At 35.7% G+C, this 22,078-nt stretch overlaps 1 protein-coding gene and 1 pseudogene across 3 annotated transcripts in view; one reads left to right on the top strand and one right to left on the bottom strand.

Moving 5' to 3' along the window:
• UACA (uveal autoantigen with coiled-coil domains and ankyrin repeats) overlaps nucleotides 1–22,078 on the top strand; it is an 86,743-nt gene that overhangs the window by 20,048 nt on the left and 44,617 nt on the right. The gene's annotated exons all lie outside the window — the stretch shown is intronic.
• Nucleotides 1,354–21,652, bottom strand: LOC309624891 (ubiquitin-conjugating enzyme E2 N pseudogene; annotated as a pseudogene). Its single transcript, XR_014249436.1, has 2 exons — nucleotides 17,477–21,652; nucleotides 1,354–17,079 (listed from the first exon to the last, which is right to left on the bottom strand). The product of XR_014249436.1 is annotated as a ubiquitin-conjugating enzyme E2 N pseudogene (transcript).

The raw sequence follows: 22,078 nt of genomic DNA, 5'->3' as shown, positions 1-22,078 counted from the left end.
TTATTAAAATCAATACAAAATATCTTAATTCCAATTGTATAGTGAAATACAATTGTTAGAATAGTTTGCTATAATTTGACTATAAAATAATACTCAAAGCGTACTAATTAATTTGAAAACTACTTATTCATGCCAAATTCAAATTATTCTTCATATACAGCTACTTAACTGATGTAAAATATGTGAAAAATTCAAAATTGCTTTTAAGAGTTATTAAATATTTCCAAAACATGAAAACTATAATTAAACTAATTAACCAATTTAGAAATCTGCCAGTTAACTTCCAAACCCCAAACCGAGGGTATGTCCCATAAAGGTATCTTCCAGTACAATATTAATATTATAATCCCCAACATTAAATTCTAAAATCAATTCAAAGTACTCAAAATAACAAAACTAGCAAAACTGAAACGTTTGTTATTCATTCCTTTTTAAAACTTTTCTCTGATTATAGAAAATTGTAAATCTTTAGAAATTATCATTTAGATTGTGAAAAATCTCCATATTTACATATATGTGACATGTCAAGATATCCAAGATACATTATGTGAAAAAAGCAAGTTGGAGGACAGCCTATTAGTATAATCCTAGTTTGGTTAGTGGAGCTTTTTTATTTTAGTTGGAAAAGTATACACCAAATTCTTCATTAAACTCTTAAAAATAGTTTCCTGTGTTTAAGGGGTACAGGAATGTGGGGTTCTCAAAGATATTCCTGGACCATACTTTAAGGGATGGGTTTAGATTTAGAGTGGTGTCATTCTGCATGTTGAATAAACACATGCACCAGGTCATTTTGGTGCAGATCGCTTGCCTGCTACATTCTGGCTGAGCTGCCCTGTGGAGTATTTTAGGTGATAGAGGACAAAGGAAGAATACAGCCAGTAAAGGGACGCTACCTTCAAAGAGAAACTCCTCTTCTTTGTTTATTTCAGGACTTCTTTGAAGAAAGTGTCTGGAATTAAAAAGACTTGAAAACCACCATCTGAGATAGCTGTCCATATCAAGTAGAAGTTCTAGGACAGTTTGAGGGTATTCAGTAAATTAAATGTCACTACCTTAATGTATATTTGGAGTTTTTAGTTTCTGAGAACATTTTCTCAATTATTTTCATTTTAGCCAGTTTAATCTGAGCAGGACAGATGAAAAGTGTATTAGAAATGAACATATTTCTACTCTGACGAAGTATTTCAAATAATTTATAAATAGGTTGCCAATATAAATTTATCTGCTCTGTGGACAATAAAGTTCAGAAAAAATTTCTATTTAAAATGGAACCAATCAGTTTTATAGTGCTTCATATTATTTCTGTGTGATGCGATGTCAAATAATTTTAAAGTAACCTATTTGTTTTGATTATGTGCATTTTCTAATTGTTGTACAATCGTTGTTTATGTAATAAAGTGAGGAAAAAACTTTATGGGTATTGCTCTTTGTTAAATAATATTTTTACGATTTTTAGAAACATAAATATTAATTTTCCTTTTATAGGTTACTCCCCCCACCCAAAATGCCAGGAAAGAGGAGGGAGACTTTTCCTTTTTATATTCCCTTCTCTATACTGTTGGCTCTTTCTAAAAACCACGGGTATGTATTCAATTCATAATCTAAAAAAGTACAATTCAGTCCTTAAGCAAAAGCTGCCTGTTTTCCTAACCTTCTTATACCTTAACCACAGCCTTATGCTTAAAATGAAGGAAATTTGGAGTTTAAGGTGGAAGCAAAGGAAGCATGTCTATGGCTGATAGTGAGAGTGGAAGACATGGATGGACTAGAATTGAAAAACGTATGTGGCCGAGCATTGGTGGGCAGCTCCTCTCAGTATTCTTCTTGAGGTTCCTGGAACAGAATTGATGCCAGGGCCACCCCTAGCTCTAGACTTTGTAGGGCTCAGCTCAACTGTGGTTTTCTGTGAGATTTTTCTTGCAGCTCTTTGAATATCTTTATGATAAATCCCATTTTTCTTAAGGCAACTGAATGGGTGTTTTATTTCTTGCAAGTAAAGAAGCTTGAATAGAACAATATTCATTGTAGAAAATTCAGAAAATACAGAAAACATAAAGAATTCAAGTCCTCTTTAATCCCACATTCTGTAGCTGTTAACTCTTTGGTTATTTCCTTCCATTATTTTTCTGACTGTTTATTCCTTAAAATTGTGACCTTACAACCTAGATTAATGTTTGCATGCCTTTTCAATGTACTGAGCTCTGTGATCTTATTTCTAGTTCAGAAGAAAATTAAAGCCAAGGTAAATGAGAATAATTGGGTATATGTACTTTTAAAACCTGCATTTTGGAGAGATTTAGTTTTATTATGAAAAGATCAGCAAAGAGTATGCTTCTAAGCTAATGAGAAAATCAGTGCCGTTTGCAGTTTTTTACACTTTCCTCTGTGTTGCTCATGTATTATATGTCTTGTAAAAGTTTGAATTGAAAGTTTTGTTAGGGAAGACCCAATTTTTTGTTGTCAGGAAATACCTTTTGTCACTTTGATAAATTCACGTTAGGCTTGTTTAAGCAGAAACTCAATCTTGATTGGATTAGAAGAAGCTGAGGAACACTGAAAGTCCATTGAGGTATTAAATGTCATCTTACTACTGTATAATGAGAACTAAGTAGCTGACTAGTGGGCTGGATACCTCCATCCAGTCTATCCCTATAGGGAAGCAAGTTTATCAGAAGCTCGTCTGGTAAAGGTAGCATCAGAAGAGTGGGAATGAGTCATACCATTCAGATGTTTAAAGCTACTGTATTTTGGTGACTTGGTATCCCTGTCATCTTCCTTGGATTGTTCCTGCGTGGTCAGTACCTGAATTCCTGAAAACCTTCCCTCTTAACGCACCTCTGCTCTCATTCCAATATGTTCATAGGTACTTCAGTTGTGCTTCCGCTCTTCGTTTCTATTTTTTGGTTAAATGATAACATAGGAAATTTTTAGATTTTCTATACATCATAATGCAGCTTGTGGGGACAAAATAACAATTGCTATTTTGGAGTCATAGAATTTGCTAAAATCATCAAATAAAGACAAAAATCTATCTAATACATCTATCAAATGAATTTATCAAATAAGATTTGAGTCTAAGAGATGTGTTGCAAACCTTGTTGCTTTTTTTGGTTGGAGCTTTCCTTGTTTTCTGGCTTTGGTATAAATGAATAGAGGAAAAGCCATTTGGGGCCAAAATTGACTATATAGTTGGGAATGCTTACTATGTAAGGAAGGAGTTAAATCTATAAAAAGTTCTCACTCTTTAGGGCAATTGGAGGTATGTGTTGGTTTAAAATAGTACAATATGCATACTTGTGAAAGAAGCCACGAAGCACACCTTTTAGCTGGTTATTGCTAGCTCTACTATTTTGCAACCACAGATTCCCTTGAAAAGTAAAACTCTGTAGTACAGTGTAAAGCACTCAATTTCAAACAAATTTTCAGCTGAATATTTGTTACAAAAGCAAGTCACAGACATTGAGTTTTTAAAAAAATTTAAATCAAATAGTGTTAGAGGACTATCATATGTTTAGGTTTCTGTGCTCTTAAAAATTCTTCTCTTTGAAAGGCACAACATTTTCTTTGAGTGTATGTGTTAAAGATATTTCTGTGTATTATTGTCTATCAGATTTTATGAATAGACTTTATGAGCAGCTTGCCTGAGAAGTAATACAAAGGAAAATATTCATAATGTTGCTTTATATTTATATGGCCACCTTTGTATGTGAAATAGTCAGGTTTAGAAAGAATTCTTTGATTTCAGTATCGGTTAATTTAAGTTTATTCAGTCACTCAACAGATACTTAAGTGCCTGCTCTATGCAGTCAAGTGGCTAGGTTGTGAGGATACGGAGTGCTACTCCCTGATCTTGAGGAACTTGTAGACAGACAAGTGGGGGAGACAGTATTACAGTGCTAACACATTTAAATAAAAAGCTACAGCACTGTGTAATAAGCTCTGTGAAGGAGAGGTATACCATAATATACATAATAGTGAAGGTCTGACTTGGTCTGGGAAGTCAGAGAAAGTGTCTCTGCGCAAAAGCTGAGCTGAGATCTAAAAAAATGAGTTATTGTTAAGTAGCACAGAGGAAGGAAATGCTGTCATCAGGTACCCTGTGAGGGAACCTGGTACTTTTGAAGAACTTCACTATGAAAAGAGATTAGAGGGCTGGGAAAAGAGTATCCAGCTTCAAGATTACACTTCAGAGGTCAGTAGGGACCAGACCGTGAAGAATCTTAGAGGTCATGTTAAGGATTTGGTTTTGAGGGCAACAGGAAGTTATTAAAAGAGTGTAAGTACAGTAAGTTTACATTTTAAAAGTTAATCTCTTTGCATTTGATTGCTGTGTAGTAATTCTTAAGGAGTTATGCTGTGTAACCACAACTCAGCTCCTTGGTGGTGGTGGCGGTGGCAGTAATACTTAACTGCCACTTATTTTGCACTTGTTCTGTTAACTCTAATCCTTATGACTAATGAGGTGGTTGATATTAGCTTCTTTTGACAGATGAGGAAATTGAAGCTCCGAAGGAATAAATGATTTGACCAAGGTCGTTAGCAAATAAGTAATCAAGCTGGGAACTCTCTGGGAACTTAGTCCCGGATTTTCTGATGCCAAATCCCTGTTGGCTAGTAGGAGCGAGTGCCCTCAACAATAGACCATTGTACTCTTTCTGGCCAAACTGTACGTTCAGACAAGTTCCCAAAGATGTTTTTAATAATGATAAATTAGTGCTTCTCTGAGATTGAGTGTTTAAACGAATTGAATAATAATAATAAAAAGCTTCTCTTAGTGTCCAGCAGGGGGAGCCAGAAAGACTGATATTTGAATACACTTTGGAATTCTCCAAGTTAGGAATATTCATTCGTAAGCAATTCTATTGAACGTGTATTAAGAATAACCATTTAAATGAAATGTGTGTATTTTGATTTAAAAGTAAATATATATCTAAGTATTGAAAATGAGGAAGGATGTGTAACAAAATATAAAGTTGTTATTATCCCTTAATGATGGTTTTGCTAGGTTGTCTTTGCTGCTTTTGTTTTAAATATGTATTAGTCTTGTATAATTTTTCTACCAGGAGTTTCTGTTATATAATTTAAAAAAACTCTTATTTTTTGTTTATATGGGTGAGGTAAGGGCTATTAAATGGTTTATAAAGTGTTTAAAATATTCCTTTAATCTAAAATGTATCACTGATCATTTTAATGCATTATTGATTTGCTTGAGAAATCCTTTTCATATCAGCAAGGTAAATTTAGGCCATCACTTAATCTGAATCTTCAAAATTCTGAATTACTGTAGTCTGAATTTAAGAAAATGTATTCAGTAGAAATAAAAGATGTATTATTTTGGGATCTTGGTTGTCACATTAATAAGAACATCTTAGAGTATAAAAGAAGAAATTCGTTATGAATAATATATTTATTTAATAGGATTCAGACTTAGAACTGAGTTCATGGTATCGGCTTTCTCTCGCATCCATTTTGTAGAATTGGTAAAAAGTATAAAACCAAGGTAACCCTTCTATGGAATGATTATTAAATAATCTGTACCCTTTTTTTTTTGCCAGCATGGTATAGAAAAAAGTTGAAGTTTAGAATTAGATAGTCTTGAATTTGAATTTTTACTGTGTCACTTGGTAGCTATTTAACGTTGGCAAGTCAGTAAATTTTTGACTCAGTAAATTTTTGATTTTCTTGACTCAGATTTTCTTGACTCAGAGACCCTCCATCTCTCCAACATACAATGTTGGAGCAGGGATAGGCTATCCACAGTAAACCCTCCTGTTAAGAAAGGGGAAGAATGGAGGCACATAGCAATCACACTACAATTGTCCCTGGCAATTGTAAGAATATTCTTGGGTAAATATAGTGAGGCCTCCTTTTCTTGCCACTAGGGGATGTTCCTTGATTAGGCCCTGGTTTTGGTCCTGTGTGAGGCGCTCTAGTCCGCTGTTTTCCGTGGCTATTGGCTATGCCCTCTGTGAGGTATTTCCTTTAATATACCATGTTCATCCATATTGGAACAGAGTATTGGAGGGTATACCCTTCTTAGCTGGGGAATGAGGTAAGTGTTGAGCAGCTCTCCTGGCCTGCTTCTTGTCTACAGAAATTTGGGGACCCAAAGATGGTCTAGAAGAGTAACAGACCCTTAACTCAGTCTGTGGATTGTTTTGGAAGTTGTCTTTTGTCTTCTTATCTATTTGATTTTAGTCAGATGCATGTGCCATGAGCTAGCTATATCCTCAATTCTTTGAGATATGCATTTTTCTCTAGATATCAATACAATTATCTTGAACTTACCAGGCTTCTGTGGGACCACATCCTTAGTCTCTTCCTGTGGGGAGTTCCCCTCCAAGCCATTTTGTTCCACTGAAAGGGTTTACTGGGTGAAAGGAAAACATTTATTTCCTTTACTCACAACTCACTGAATACTTTTGCACTCCCAAGTATGTGTGGGTTTTCCCACACCAAGCAATTCTCCAATTCTCTTTGGGCACCGACTGGGTGTCCTATAAGGTAACTCAATTCTGACACTACCCAGAATTAGCTCAGACCTTACAGGTTAAGGGCTCAGTCCTGCAAGACTGCCCCTCTCCCACTTTAGATGCCAATCACAAGTCCAATCATTTCACCAAGTTGTCTAATATTTTATACCTAACAGTTTTATTTACCACTACACTATGTGGTTTGCCATTAGAGTTTCCTTGCTGTCTGCCACCTGGCCTCAACGCCTACATCACATACTTTTATTATTTTTGGTGGTGGTGGTGATGAAAGTAGCACCCTACTTCTGGTACCAATTTTTAAAGTGTTCAGCTTTGTTGTAGTAAGTACCTCTGCATTTCAGTGGTTTCTCAAAATAACAAACATATTTCCTACTGACTTTATGTTGCAGACTGTGAGTCAGCTCTGTAGAAATAGCCTGTGACTCCCCTCCAGAACCAAGGCTGAAGGAACAACCCTTATATGAAATCTCTCGACAAAGTACTGAAGGGAGAAGCCTGGCCCAAATTCGTGTTGCTGCTTCAAGTTTTTGCTTAGATGTGATGTACATCACATCTGTTCACATTCTACTGGCCAAAACATATGACATGGGCAGTCCCCAAATCAATAACCCAGGGACATCTATTCTTTCCCTATGAGATATGTACAAGTCACACATCTACATGTGGATGTATATATATAATCATCTTGCAAGGAAGTAGGGGATTGAATAATCTCAAATAATAATACTGTCTACCACAACTTTCTCACATACTTTTGGATAATGCACAAAAATCAGAGTATATCCTTTTTAAAATTTAAGGTCATATTACCTTAATATATTGTATCAATCAGGATTCTCCAGAGAAGTAGAACTAATAGGAGATATCTATATATTTGTATCTCATAGATATCTATATCTAAGAGAGAGATTTATTTACTTTAAGGAATTGGCTTACATGAGTATGGGGCTGAAAAATCTGAAATGTGTAAGGCAGGATGGCAGGCTAGGAACTCAGGCAGGATTTCTGTGTTACAGTCATGAGGCAGGATTGCTTATTCTCTGGGAATTTTTAGATTTTGCTCTTTAGGTCTTCAAGTAATTGGATGAGGCCTACCCCAAATTATCAAGGGTTATCTCCTTTACTTCAGGTCTGCTGATTTCAGATGTTAATCACATCTACAAAATACCTTCATAGCAACATCTAGACTCCTGTTTGACCAAACAACTGGTCATCATAGCAGAGGCAAGTTGTCATATAAAATTTACCCTCATATGTACATAATGCTATTTTGCAGAGAGTAGAGTATGAATACAGAGAGTACTTTCTAATAGGTCTCGTGGTAAGGCAGCAAACAAATTAGCTTGATCACAACTAATAAACTAGATGTATTTTGGCTGAAGATATTTGAGCATCTAAAACAGGGGTTGGCAAACTGTGGCCCACTGCCTGTTTTTGTTTTTTTGTTTTTTTTATAAATAAAGCTTTATTGTAACACAGCAAATGCTGGGGTTTTTTTTGTTTGTTTGTTTGTTTTGTATATTATCTGTGGCTGTTTTCATTCTACAGTGGCAGAGTTGAATAGTTACAACAGAGACTGCATAGCTTGCAAGTCCTAAAATACTTACCATCTAGCCCTTTACAGAAAATGTTTGCCAACCCTTAAAGAATACATAGAAATGGTGCTTGCGGTCCTTGCTCTGTTATGGTCCACTCCTAGTTCAGTATTTCCATTCAAGTAGGAATGTATACTTATTAAACATTACAGTAGCAATGTTTTATTGTTGAAAGCCACATATTTTATTAGATTCATAAAATTTAATAATTTCTTAATTGTTTCATTGCACAGCCATTCAGATGTTTTAGATCACATGCTGAGTTCAGTTTTTATGGATAAAATATATATGAATGCTGTTAGTTTTTAGATGAATACTTGTGTATCTTTGGGAATGAAGAGAAAGTATTTTTTCTATAAAATTTGATCAACTTCATATTACAATTGCAGAATTCATTGTATGTATCTACTTTCCTTCTTTTAAGATGGTTAAAAAGGTATTTCGGTACCCAGCTTATCCCCTTTTTTTAGACAATGGGTTAAAAAAAAAAGTAAACTATTATTTTTTAATTTGATTGCTCTTGTATCTGTAAAATTGAGTTAGAGTACAAGATGCATTTGTTCCCCAACCAAATAGTAAATTGCAGCTTTTGTTAGTAGAGAGAGTCTAGGCCCTGGATTCAGACAGTCCTAGGTTTAAATGTAGTGTTTTAAAACAACAGCTATTTTACTTGCTGCCGACTTCATAGGTCAGCAATTTGGGCTGGGCTCTGCTGCATGGTTTTCCACTGGTCTTGTCTGGGGTTACTCATGTGGCCGCCAACTCATCTGGTAGCGCCTATAGTGCTGGGTGGTCTAAGTTGGCCACGCCGATGTGTCTGGCACTTTATGCTAGATTGCATGACTGAGTGGTTGGGCTCTTTCTCTCTTAAGCTCTCGCATGCTCTGGGTCACTAACTTGTTTACGCTGTGTCAGCAGCATCCCAAGAGGGGAAGCTGTAAGGTCTCTTGAGACTTAGATTCAAAGTTCTACAGGGTCACTTCTGCCACATTTTATTTGTCAAAATAAGTTACAAGTCCAGCCCAGATTTACGGGATGAGGAAATAAACGCCATCTTTTGATGGGAATCATGGCCAAGTCATGTTGCAAAGGGTGGGCTTACAGGAGTGAAAGGAATTAATAGTAGCTGCACAGTCCAACACTGTAAATTGCTTAGTTTCTTTATGCCCCATTTGGAAAGTAGAAATAACAATATGACTTAGAGAGTTCTTATAGTGTAACAAGTATTTCTTAATTTTGAAACTGAATCTTTATTTTAAATGCTGTGTTTTCTTGTTATATACCTAGATATCATGAGAGTATTCATTCTTTCTCATTATTAATTTGGTCATGTATTTTTAATATGGGAGAGATATATTGAGACTCACTGGAAGGAAATCCTGCTTAAAAAGCTGTGCGGGAAGAGTTATGCATATGTGTAGAACTATTATTCATTTCATAATTTAAAAACAGTTAACTTCTAATGTGTTTACAAAAACATATATTTTCTTATAACCCTCTGTTTGTACATATTTTTATATTTCCCGCTTTTAATTTAAAAAATACTAGCTAGTAGTGTAAGATTTATTATTAGTTCAACTCTTGAAGGGTCTTTTGAGTTCTAGCAAACATATTTTTGTTTAGCTAATGTTTCTTTGCAAAGCCAAGAAAAAATAGAAAGCCAAAGAAACAAAAATATCTCTTATTTTTTACTGTGGTCAAACCCCATCAGAGGCTCTTTTTTAAGTGTATCTGTTTTGCTTTTTACTTTATCAAGGATAAACATAGAATGCTTCCTAAATCTGTCCTGTTTTGAGATATATATATATATATATATATCAAACATTAGCCAAAATGTTTGTTAAAACTCGTCAGAGGTATTACTCTGTTCATTGGTGTATGTAAGGTGGGGTAGGAGGCATAATAGATCCTTCTCTGTTTTGACCTTTATATTGAAAAAATTTCACTCATGACATTTAGGCATTTAAAGAATTCTAATTTGAATACATTTTTTTCTAAAATTTTCTAGGGAAAAAGTTTATATTTATTTCTCCCGAATAACCAATTGCTTAACATTTTAAAGGGAATCTTAAACAAAATCTTATTTATCCAGCCTGAGAGCTCTATTCTTGTATGATATACATTTATAATTTTTTGTGTTTAAGACCTATATATATATTTACTTTAGAATTTAATGCTTCTTCTGGTGAGGAAGGGTGAAATAAGTAATATTATGAAACAAATGATGCTTATTAAAATTGGAGAGGCAATTTCCTGTCTATTTTAAATAACCTCTTTTGGGTCCCTAGACAGTTCTAATAAAGGAGCAAATACCTGCAATAGTTAGGGGTAGACAGTCTGGTATTTATACAACAGACTAGAATAGAATCAAACCGGGTGGTTAGGAAATCTTATCAAAGCAGTGCTGCGTCTTTTTGACTCCAGTTTAAAGTTTTTTTAGATTTCATAGCACCTTCAGTCCTTAAGATGTTAGATTTATTAAGTAATACTAATAGTTATTATTATTGTTGTCTTTTTTGTGCTTGACATTTTTATGTAGAGAAATCCAGTAAAGCAGGATTAAGCCTGTTAACATCTTAATCAGAAAAATGATTGATGGGGTATAATTTTCCCTTTCCTCTCTTTGTTCCATTGAGCCCTGACTACATAGTACTTTCAGATCACACAGTGGAAGGCTTGAGAGGATAAGATGGGGCCTAATTAAATAAGGATAAGGAAAAATCAGAAAGGGAAGAGAGTCCGGGGTCTGGGAAGAAGACAGTGGATGCGCAGCTTTTGTTTTCCTGGTTTATTTTAACATTCTTTTTTTTCCTTGTTCTATTATGTAAGCTCTAATTTGCTGTTATATAAGAAAGAAGAGTAAATAATCTTTGGACTAAATGGAACGGGGGAAATATTTCTAACTGTCATCAATCCAGTGAACTGTAGAACAGCTTTTAATTGTGCAGCCTAATCTTCAAGGAATGTTTATGCTTCATGAGCTTTGCTTTCTGCTGTTTGCTCCATTTTCAGATGTGGCAGAGCTCGTCTTGGGTTTAGTAACAGGAATGGTGATAATCGTAGGATACTGTGGAAGCCTGTTGTACTTTGTTTCAATTAGATATGTAGGGGTTTGCCTAAATGTATGTGTTATTTAGCTTTTATTTAGGATTTTTTTCCCCTCGGAGAAGACTTTATTTAGTTGCCTCTATGTTCTTTTTCTTGAAGAGCCTTATCTTGAGGATGTGATTGTGAAATTCTGTTTTTTGGGGTGCTCTTTTATGGTGGTTTTTTTAGTGTAGTTTAGTGTAGTTCATTGCAAAGTTTGTTTAGGTTTCCAGGTCTGAGGTGGGTGAGGTACATTATGATATTTATTATGTTAAGATAATTGATTAATCTTATAAACATTTCAAGGCAAGTTAAGACTTAGCTGTGTATTGTTCAATATAAATGCTTGGAAGTGAAAAAAAAGTAGCACTTTAGGATGAATTATTTTTTTAGACTTGATTCTAAAGTGACCAAAAGAACCTTATGAAGAAGAGTTGCTTTAGTTCCTGAATAAGTCCCTTTTGAAAAATTTTGATGACAAAACTGGGGAATCTCACATTTTAGATCTGGTAGTGCCTGCCCCCCTCCCCCTCCTCATCCCGTGATCCCTCTTACTCATTATTAGTCAGCTAAACTGGCCTTCTTTCAACCATGCCAAACTCACTTCATTGCTTGTTCTCTTCTGAAATGTAAATTCTCTCAGGCTGGCTCTTCCTTTTCACTCAGATCCCATCTTCAATATCGCCTTCTCAGAAGTTTCTGGGTTACCCAACCCAATAGTCTATCCCCAGCATTCCATCACATCTCCTTCCCAATTCTCATCTGATAGTTTTTTTTTTTCTTAGTTGTTTAACCCTATTTTGTTCCTTTAGAACATCAAATTCCATTAGAAGAGAGACTTTGATATGTTTATGGTCTTGATGGTGGTGGTGGTTTCACTGGAATCGACTTATTCTCAAACTCACTGAGTTGTATACATTAAATATGTACTGCTTTTTACATGTCAATTATACTTTAATAAAGTAGTTTAAAAAAGGAGAGAGACTTTGGCTGTCTTACTCACTTCTATATCCCTAGTGCCATGCATGACATGTCGTAGGTGCTTCATTAAAGTTTGCATATGCAAATGTGGAAATTTTTGTCCTTTTTTTTTTTTTTTTTGCTGTAAAGGACATCTAAGTTTATGATGTTTAAATTTTTTAAAGATACTTGCATTTTGACATCAAAGATTTATTTTCAAATGATTTAAGAAATAATAGCTTAATTAGTGGAAAGAACTGGCCAAACAAGTCATAACAATAGGATTCTCTAATCATTCTGCAACTAACTGCAATTGCCTTATACGAAATCCCATAATCTCCTAGTGACTCAATTTCTGCATGTATAATATGAGAAACACTGTTAGCATTTCATATGATGGGGCTGAGGGAGGTAGTAGGGGTAACACCATTCAGGGATTTGTAGACATCATAAAGGAATTTGTCTGTCTCCTACAAGAACAGAAAACTCCTGAAGGATTTTAAGCGAGGTGGGAGAGGGTATTTGGAAGGGAGTGGTGTAGTGGTGGTGGTATGATTAGGTTTTCATTTTGAAAATCACTCTGGCTACAGTGTGGAGAATACAAGGGAAGGGGCTGGAATGAATATAGACAGACTGTTTAGGAGATTAATGTAGTCATCCTGGTAAGGAATGGTGCTAACTTGAAGTAGGATAATGTCGATGGACCTGGAGATGAGCAGGTGGATTTGAGTAATAATGGGCAGGTAAAGTCACCGGGATTTGGTGAGTCAGGTGTCAAGACTCATTTCTAGGTTTCTGTCTTGTACAACTAGATGGATCATAGTATCATTTACTGTGTTAGTGAAACTTGGAATAGGATCAGATTTCAGGAGGAAGAACATGTTTATAGTTTGGGACATGGAGGCACTTTTAAGACACTGAAGAAGAATTGTCAAGAAGATATTTGAATACATGGGCCTGGAGATAGAGAAGCCTGGGTTGCAAATGTGTATGGGAGTCATATGTGAATAGATTTTTAAATTGATATATCATGAATATGAAGTGCTTCATAAACCATAAATGGCTGCAGTTGTGTTTAGTTTCCTAATTTGTGGTGCTATTTCAAACCTGGTGATTTCTCTACTCATCTTTTATTTTTATATTATTTTTTATTTATTTTTTATTTTTAGAATAACAAAAAATATTTTACTAAAACATAAGATTTTTTTTTAAATGGCCAGACCTTAATTTGTCTATTTTTAATTTAATATAATTTACGTCATTTTTTAAATTTATTTATTTATTTATTTATTTATTTATGGCTGTGTTGGGTCTTCGTTTCTGCGCGAGGGCTTTCTCTAGTTGTGGCGAGCGGGGGCCACTCTTCATCGCGGTGCGCGGGCCTCTCACTGTCGCGGCCTCTCCTGTTGCGGAACACAAGCTCCAGACGCGCAGGCTCAGTAGTTGTGGCTCACGGGCCTAGTTGCTCCGCGGCATGTGGGATCTTCCCAGACCAGGGCTCGAACCCGTGTCCCCTGCATTGGCAGGCAGATTCTCAACCACTGCGCCACCAGGGAAGCCCCAAACATAAGATTTACAGAAGTTTCCAGACAAGCCGTACAAAATGGTCACAAGCTTTTTCTTGAAGGGAGGATCCTACACTTGACAACAAAGTCACAATGTTATTGGTGAGGGTTGTGATGTTTGTTTAATGTTCCCATTTTGGTTCAAACAATCAAACTTGTCCGTCTACAGCATCTAAATAAAGTTAGACTTGGCTAGAGAGCATATTCTAAAGAACTGGCTAGCTGCTTTTAACCACTGCAATTAGATCATCAAAAAAAGGGGGAAAGGAGCCCATAAAATTAAAATAAAACTAACTTCCTCCTCACCAAAAAAAAATAAAGAAAATAAAGAAAAACACCTACCCCCCTGCAGCTAACCCTGACAACTACCTTCATTCACAGTGCTTTCTCCTTGAACCATGTTGGGGGAAATGAGTAAAAGCAGAAAGGGACCATTGCTTTTAAATGTTTCGCAACAATCCACATGATACTTCTAGCCTCTGCTCATGCTTTACAACAGTGAATCAGGACAAGACATATTTGCTGATGGGCATTTAATCATCGAAGGACTGAGGATGTCTAGGCTTTTATTCTGTAATGTTTCTAAAACTGTGTCCATTAAATGCAAACAAAAAAGGAAGAAGTCTTGGCAGAACTGGAGAAGTGATGCACACTTGACGATCGGATTGATGTAAATATTATTCATGGCATATAGCCTAGTCCATGCTCTAGCTGTTACTATGGCTTGGGCTTCACTGGGCTTCCACTGCTTCGCTGCTTCGCTGCATCATTTGCTAATGGATCATCTGCATTGGGAGCACTTAACAAAGCCTGGATCTGTGCGGATCTACAGTGCTGGGGACCACTTATCTTTCAAAATATCTAAACATGTTCTTCCCAAATTGTCTACATTAGGATGATAAATTTTGGTCATGAAACATACTTTAGAGGCTGCCATTGGGTATTCTTCTGGAAGGAATAGTTCAAGTTTAAAAGTCCCTTCCTCAAAAGGGGAATCCTTAGGCTCAGCAATGACCACATGAAAATAACAGGTGTTGCTCTCATCTGGTTCTGCTTTAATGCCGGGAACTGGTTCTGCCAGCAAACGCTGGGTTTCCTTGATAATCCTGAGGGGTAGCCCAGCCATCTTGTCAGATCCAGAGTTCAGCCTCTGGTCTCGTCTCCCTACTCATCTTTTAGTAGATAGTTTAGTCACTTTTTTCTACAAATTTTTTTCTGATTTCCCTCTTTTGAACTACTTCTATACCTTACATGTAATTAATGTGGTATTATAGCAGTGTATTATGGTTATGTGCATGTTTACGTATATATCTGTGTCTTTTTCATATTGTGAGATCAGTTAAAGAAAGTGACTGGGGGCTTCCCTGGTGGCGCAGTGGTTGAGAGTCTGCCTGCCAATGCAGGGGACACGGGTTCGAGCCCTGGTCTGGGAAGATCCCACGTGCCGCGGAGCAACTGGGCCCGTGAGCCACAACTACTGAGCCTGCGCGTCTGGAGCCTGTGCTCCGCAACAAGAGAGGCCGCGATAGTGAGAGGCCCGCGCACAGCAATGAGGAGTGGCCCCCGCTTGCCGCAACTAGAGAAAGCCCTCGCACAGAAACGAAGACCCAACACAGCCATAAAAAATAAATAAATAAATAAATAAATAAATAAATAAATAAATAAATAAATAAATAAATAAAAAGAAAGTGACTGGGTTTTATTCCTGTGAATTGCCTGAGGCCAGGTCTCATGTATGCTTTGTTCCTTATGGTATATCCAGCACCTAACGTGTGGTGTAGTACATATCAAATGATCATGTATATTTGAATGTTGAGTCAAGTATTCATATGCCTTTACACATAGATGCTCAGTAAATTTTTACTGAACAAATATCCCATCTTTTGGCAGTTATTCAGTACTTATTTTATAAACATTATATAAAAGACAAAACTCTTTTGCTGCTTCTCCTTATCTATATTAGGGGTTTTTGATGTTGGGGCTCGTGGACTCCATATTTGTAGAGAGGAGATCAATGAACCCCCTGAAAATAAATGTAAATTTTTCTGATTCTGTGCTTATGTATAATTTTTAAAAGAGGGTCCATTGCTTTCATCAGATCTTAATGGGGTCTATGACACCAAAATGATGAAGATCTGTGAATTAGGTACTTTTCTTTAGCATGACTTTTCTTGGTTTTAAGCAGTTTTCTATGAAAGTTTTGTGGTAATCCTGTATATTTCTCTTTTGGATAATGTATCCAATATTGCCTTTAGTCTAAAACTGGTCTTCAAATCATATTTGCTGTGGTCTGTTGAGTCCATCCCTTAAATATGTAAGTACTTTATATGAATTTGCGTATATTTTAAAGTCTACTTGTTTATTTGCATCTATAAAGTTCTTCTCAGGAGACCTTCTATCCTAAATATTGCATAAATGAAACAACTGTTGGACTTATTTATGTTTAAAAAATTTTGTTTAAACCTTTTAACAGAGAAGAAATTTGAGCTTAATATACAAAATTTTTGCTAATTTTTTTCTGCATGGTGGAATTATAGGTCATTTCTATTTTTATATGTAAAATTAAATATATTACAGATTTTCTACATTGAAGATAAATTACTTTAAAAATTTTTAAAATATCATTTAATTTCTGAAAATGTTACGAATTTGCAGTTGATGCTAATATGAGGGAATCACTGTCAGAACTTTTAAGTGATTTCCTTTATGGTGATCTAGAGTTTAAAGCTATCATCCATTTAGGTCTACCTGGTGAAATAACTGCTTTGTGTTAGAATGTTATATTTATTCTCTAGAAATAGCTGTATTTTGACTTTTACCATAGATGTGTTGGCTTGCTGCATTCTGAGTTTGATGAATATCTTCTTTTCAAACCAGTGCAGTACTGAAGTATAGAAATATATTTATTATAATATGTGGTAAACATTAATGCTTTTTAAAAAAACTTACTGCTTTTTAGAATGCTTTCATTCGATGGCACAGGGCTCATCTTGTAAGTATATGGCTGTGAATGACAATAGTTTCATTTTAATCCAGAGAAGACTGAGTGGAAAGGATATGTACTGCGTTTCCTGCCATATTAATGAATCAGTGAAGGGTCTTGGTAATAAGCATGGAATATAGTTTAAAAGTTTATACATCAGATTTATTGGACCATGTATCAAAAGTACATGAAATATACAGAAGTTGAGAGAATAGTTTAGTGTAATGAACCCCAATGAACCTATAACTCGGCTTTAACAATTATTAACCTATGACCAATCTTGTTTCATGTATATCCTCACCTTCTTAATTTTGTTTTTGAAAAGTTTATTAATTGATATGAATCATGCTAATGATATTGTGAGAGACTGCATTTTTGTTTTATTATTTTTACTTTTTTTTTTTTAAACATCTTTTTTTTAATTTTCTTTTTTATTTTTTTTATTTATTTATTTTTTTTTAATGCTATTCTTGTCTGCTTACATTCTTTTTATTTATGTATGTATGTATGTATGTATGACTGTGTTGGGTCTTCGTTTCCGTGCGAGGGCCTTCTCTAGTTGTGGCAAGCGGGGGCCGCTCTTCATCGCGGTGCGCGGGCCTCTCACTATCGCGGCCTCTCTTGTTGCGGAGCACAGGCTCCAGACGCGCAGGCTCAGCAATTGTGGCTCACGGGCCAAGCCGCTCCGCGGCATGTGGGATCCTCCCAGACCAGGGCTCGAACCCGCGTCCCCTGCATTGGCAGGCAGATTCTCAACCACTGCGCCACCAGGGAAGCCCCTATTTTTACTTTTAATTGTGGTAAAAAAACACACAGTTTACCATCTTAACCATTTTTAAGTGAATCTTTCAGTAGTGTTAAGTATATTCACATTGTTGTGTAAATTATCACCAGAAGGTTTTCATCTTGCAAATCTGAAATGCTATATCCATTAAACAACAACTCCCCTTTTTCCTCTTTCCCCAGACCATGGTAACCACCATTCTACATTTTGTTTCTATGAATTTGACTACTTTGGATACCTCATATAAGTGGAATCATACAGTGTTTATCTTTGGGGGGCTGGGATTTATTTCACTTAGCATAATGTCCTAAAGATTCATCTATGGTGTAGCATATGACAGAATTTCCTTCCTTTTTATGCCTGATTCATATTCCATTGCATGTATATACTGCCTTTTGTTTATCCATTCATCTATCAATGGATATTTGGGCTGCTTCCACCTCTTGGCTATTGTGAGTTATGCTGCAGTGAACATGGTTGTGCAAATACCTCTTTGAGGCCCTACTTTCAATTCATTCAGATATATACCCAGAAAAGGGATTGCTGGATCATATGGTAGTTCTATTTTTAATTTTTTGAGGAGCCTCCATCTTGTTTTCCATAGTGGTTGCACCATATTTCATTCTCACCAACAGTGCCCAAGGGTTCCAATTTCTCCACATCCTTGTCAACACTTACTATTTCTATTTTTTTGATAGTAGCCATCCTAATGGGTGTGAAGTGATATCTCATTATGATTTTGATTTGCGTTTCTCTAATTTAATGATGTTGAGCATCTTTTTATATGCTTGTTGGTCATTTGTATATCATCTTTGGAGAAATGTCCGTTCAAGTCCTTTGCCCATTTTTAATTGGGTTATTTGTTTCTTTGTAATTGAGTTACAGTTCTTTACATATTCTGCATATTAAACCTTCATCAGATATATGATTTGGAAATATTTTCTCCCATTCTTTAGGTTGCCTTTTCACTCTGTTGTTTGTGTCCTTTGATGTACAGAAGTTTTTAAGTTTGATGTAGTCCCATTTGTCTATTTTTGCTTTTGTTGCCTGTGCTTTTGGTGTCATATCTAAGAAATCATTGTTAAATCCAAAGTCATGAAGCTTTTCCCCTATATTTTCTTCTAGGAGTTTTATATTTAGATGTTAAATTTAGGTCTTTAAATTTAGCCTTTAATCATTTTGAATTAATTTTTCTATATGGTGTAAGATAAGGGTCCAACTTCATTCTTTTGCATGTGGATATCCAGTTTCCTCAACACCATTTGTTGAAGAGACTGTCCTTTCCCCATTGAGTGGTCTTCGCACCCTCGTCAAAGATCATTTGACCACGTATGTGAAGGTTTATTTCTAGGTTCTTTATTCTATTTCATTGATCTAAGTATCTGTCTCTATGCCAGTACCGTACTGTTTTGATTACTGTAGCTTTGTAATATGTTTTGAAATCAGGAAGTGTGAGACCTCCAACTTTGTTGTTCTTTTTCAAGATTATTTGGCTATTTGGTTTCCCCTGAAAGTCAGTATGAATTTTAGGCTGGATTTTTCTATTTCTGAAAAAAATGCCTTTGGAATTTTGATAGAGATTGTGTTGAATCTGTGGATTGCTTCGAGTAGTATTGACATTTAACAATAGTAAGTCTTCCAAGCTGAACACGAACTGTCTTTCTATTATTTGTGTCTTCTCTAATTTCTTTCAATAATGTTTTGTAGTTTTTGGTATACAGGTCTTTCGCTTCCTTGGTTAGGTTTATTCCTAGTTATTGTATTATTATTATTTTTTTCAAGTTAGTGTTTTTGTTTTTGTTTTGTTTTTAACATCTTTATTGGAGTATAATTGCTTTACAATGTTGTGTTAGTTTCTGCTGTATAACAAAGTGAATCAGCTATAAGTATACATATATCCCCATTATTGTATTATTTTTGATGCTATTGTAAGTGGAATTGTTTTCTTAATTTTATTTCTGGATTGCTCATTGTTAGTGTATACAGAAGCACAATTGATTATTGTGTGCTGATTTTGTATCCTGCAACTGTGCTGAATTCATTTATTAGTTCTAACAGTTTCTTTTTCTTGTGGAATTTTTAGGGTTTTCTATGTATAACATCATGGCATCTGCAAACAGAGATAATTTTACTTCTTCCTTTCCAATTTGGATACCTTTTATTTCCTTTTCTTGTCTAATTGTTCTGGGTAGGACTTCTAATACTATGTTGAATAAAAATGGTGAGAGTGAGAATCCTTTTCTTGTTCCTGATCGTAGAGGATAAGTGTTTCACCATTGAATATGATGTTAGCTATGTGCTTTTCATATATTACCATTATTATGTTAGGGTAATTTCCTTCTATTTCCATTTTTTTGAGTGTTTTTATCATGAAAGATTTTAAATCTTATTTAATGATATTTCTACATTAGTTGAGATGATCATGGACTTTTGTCCTTAAGTCAGTTAATGTGGTGTATTACATTGATCAATTTTCATGTGATGAACTGTCCTTGCATTCCAAGAATAAATCCCACTTAGTCATGGTGTATAATCCTTTTAATGTGCTGTTGAATTCAATCTGTCCCCCTGATTATTCTGATTACTTTTGAAGTAAATACCAGAAACAGGCATTAAGCTGATAAACAGGTAAACATATGATATAAGGGCAGATACTGATAACTATTATGAAGATAAGTGAAACAGGGCAGAAAGATAAAGAGTGGCAAGGGTAGAATGGGGCTGGTACTGTTTAGATACAGAGGTTTGAGAAGCCCTCTTACGCAGTGATATTTAAGAAGAACCAGAATGAAGGTGAGGGAAGAACCTTACAGGCACAGGGGACAGCAGAGGTGGGAATTTGCTTAGAGCTCTTGGGAAATACCTGGGAAGGCGGGAGCGAGAGTAGGAACAAGAGAGTAAGTCACAGAGGCTGGGGAGGTTCTGGATATCTGCAGAATAGGAGGGCACATAAATCCCATCTCCTGAGCCTTAGTTATTAGCACAGATAGCTCCATATATGGCTTTTATTACTCATTACAGATTTCCCCCTGTCTTTTTACTTCCTTTGCCTTTGCTGTCCTATATATAGAAAGAATGTGCTTGCTTTGTTAACCAAAGGACAGGGCCTGAGTTCTATCCCACCCAGATTTCCTCTGAAGAGGGTGAAATGGAGTGGGTGGAGTCACTGGGTCCAGCCAAGAATCCACTGTGATGTCTAATGTGATTTGGGGGAAAAAAAAATCGTTGTTTCAAAAACAAAACATTATGGTATATGATCTTACATATTTTATAATTAGAATATGTACTTAATATTTTAAATTTAAATAGTAGGAAATGGATTTCTTGATGAAATTCGTAACAGAACTTTTAACTGGCAGCATGATCTATAGTATAGAGTTACCTCCTTCCTATAAACAGTTGTGTTGGGATGTTTAGCATTCCCATGAAATGATTTCCCAAATCTGCCTTTTTGGAGGAAGTGTAAATTACTCTTGTGTTACTGTGGGAACTAGAAGGTACAGAACACCCTGGAGCTTGTAGACATTTGTCACCATCCTTGATAATGTAAGGAATGTTGTGGTACAAGCATGTTAAACATCATGGAGAATGTGGAGAGGTTGTTTGCTTTGTCCCCACATGGAGTTTTATTTACAGTCTTGTTCAGTGATTTATGCATTTGTCTCCTCTAGTATTTAATCATTTTATTTGTTTGTTAAAATCCCTGAATCTAGATAATTTGATTCCACTGATAAAATATTTACTTGTTATATTAGGCAGGGTGCTAAACTTGGAAATTAAGAGTACTGAGTTAAATTTAAAATTTGTTGAAAAGTATTCATCGTAATGCAGACTATTTAATGTCTTGGCAGTGCCTCTGGCTCTTCTCATTTAACGTGTTAGGAGACAGACTGGCAGCAGTTGTAAGCTGAAACCTGGTTGTGTGCGGAACGAGACTGATAGGGGTACAAGGAAAATGGAGAAAATCTGAAAATGTTTCTGTGTGTGTGTGTTTCCTTAAATTAAAGTGTGACACATTTGCTTAAAATAGAATTTTATATTCTGTTTATCAAGTTTATTATAACTTCATGATAGAGGATCCTAAGACTGAAACTGGTTTTAAATATTGTTTTGTGGAATAACCAAATTTGTCTCTTAACAATTTTGTCGTGATGTCACGCAAGTTGCTTTGATATAATAAGCATGTTTTACAATGTGTTTGAGTCATTTTTCCCTAGCAGACCTCAAGTTTATTACTCAGAGGAGAAGCATGAATTTACAGTATATTCTTAGCTGCTCTTCTCTATCTATCACTCAGCTGTCAAGGCCTATGGAATCTAAAATAGATCCTGACCAATGGGAGACAGCCTACACACTGCTTACGGGGTGATTCGGATGTGGACAGCTTTCTCATGCACAGACGCTGGTCTGTGTTGCAGTGTTGAGGCGGCAGGATGCAGAGTTGAAGTTTTCCAGTGGAGTCCCTGAAAAGGGACAGCTTTGAAAGACAGCTTCTAAAGAATAACAAATAGGAGGAGTTACAGTACCTGATTTGGGGCTGCTCTTACTCAAGTGCTGCACAGCAAGGAAGATAATTTTCAAGCGTTATGAAGGCGGAGAAGGATTCT

Source organism: Balaenoptera borealis (assembly GCF_965194805.1).
Source record: "Balaenoptera borealis genome assembly, chromosome: 3".
Taxonomy (NCBI): domain Eukaryota; kingdom Metazoa; phylum Chordata; class Mammalia; order Artiodactyla; family Balaenopteridae; genus Balaenoptera; species Balaenoptera borealis.
The sequence above is the reverse complement of the archived record's forward strand: the minus strand, read 5'-3'. Positions and strand labels throughout refer to the sequence as shown.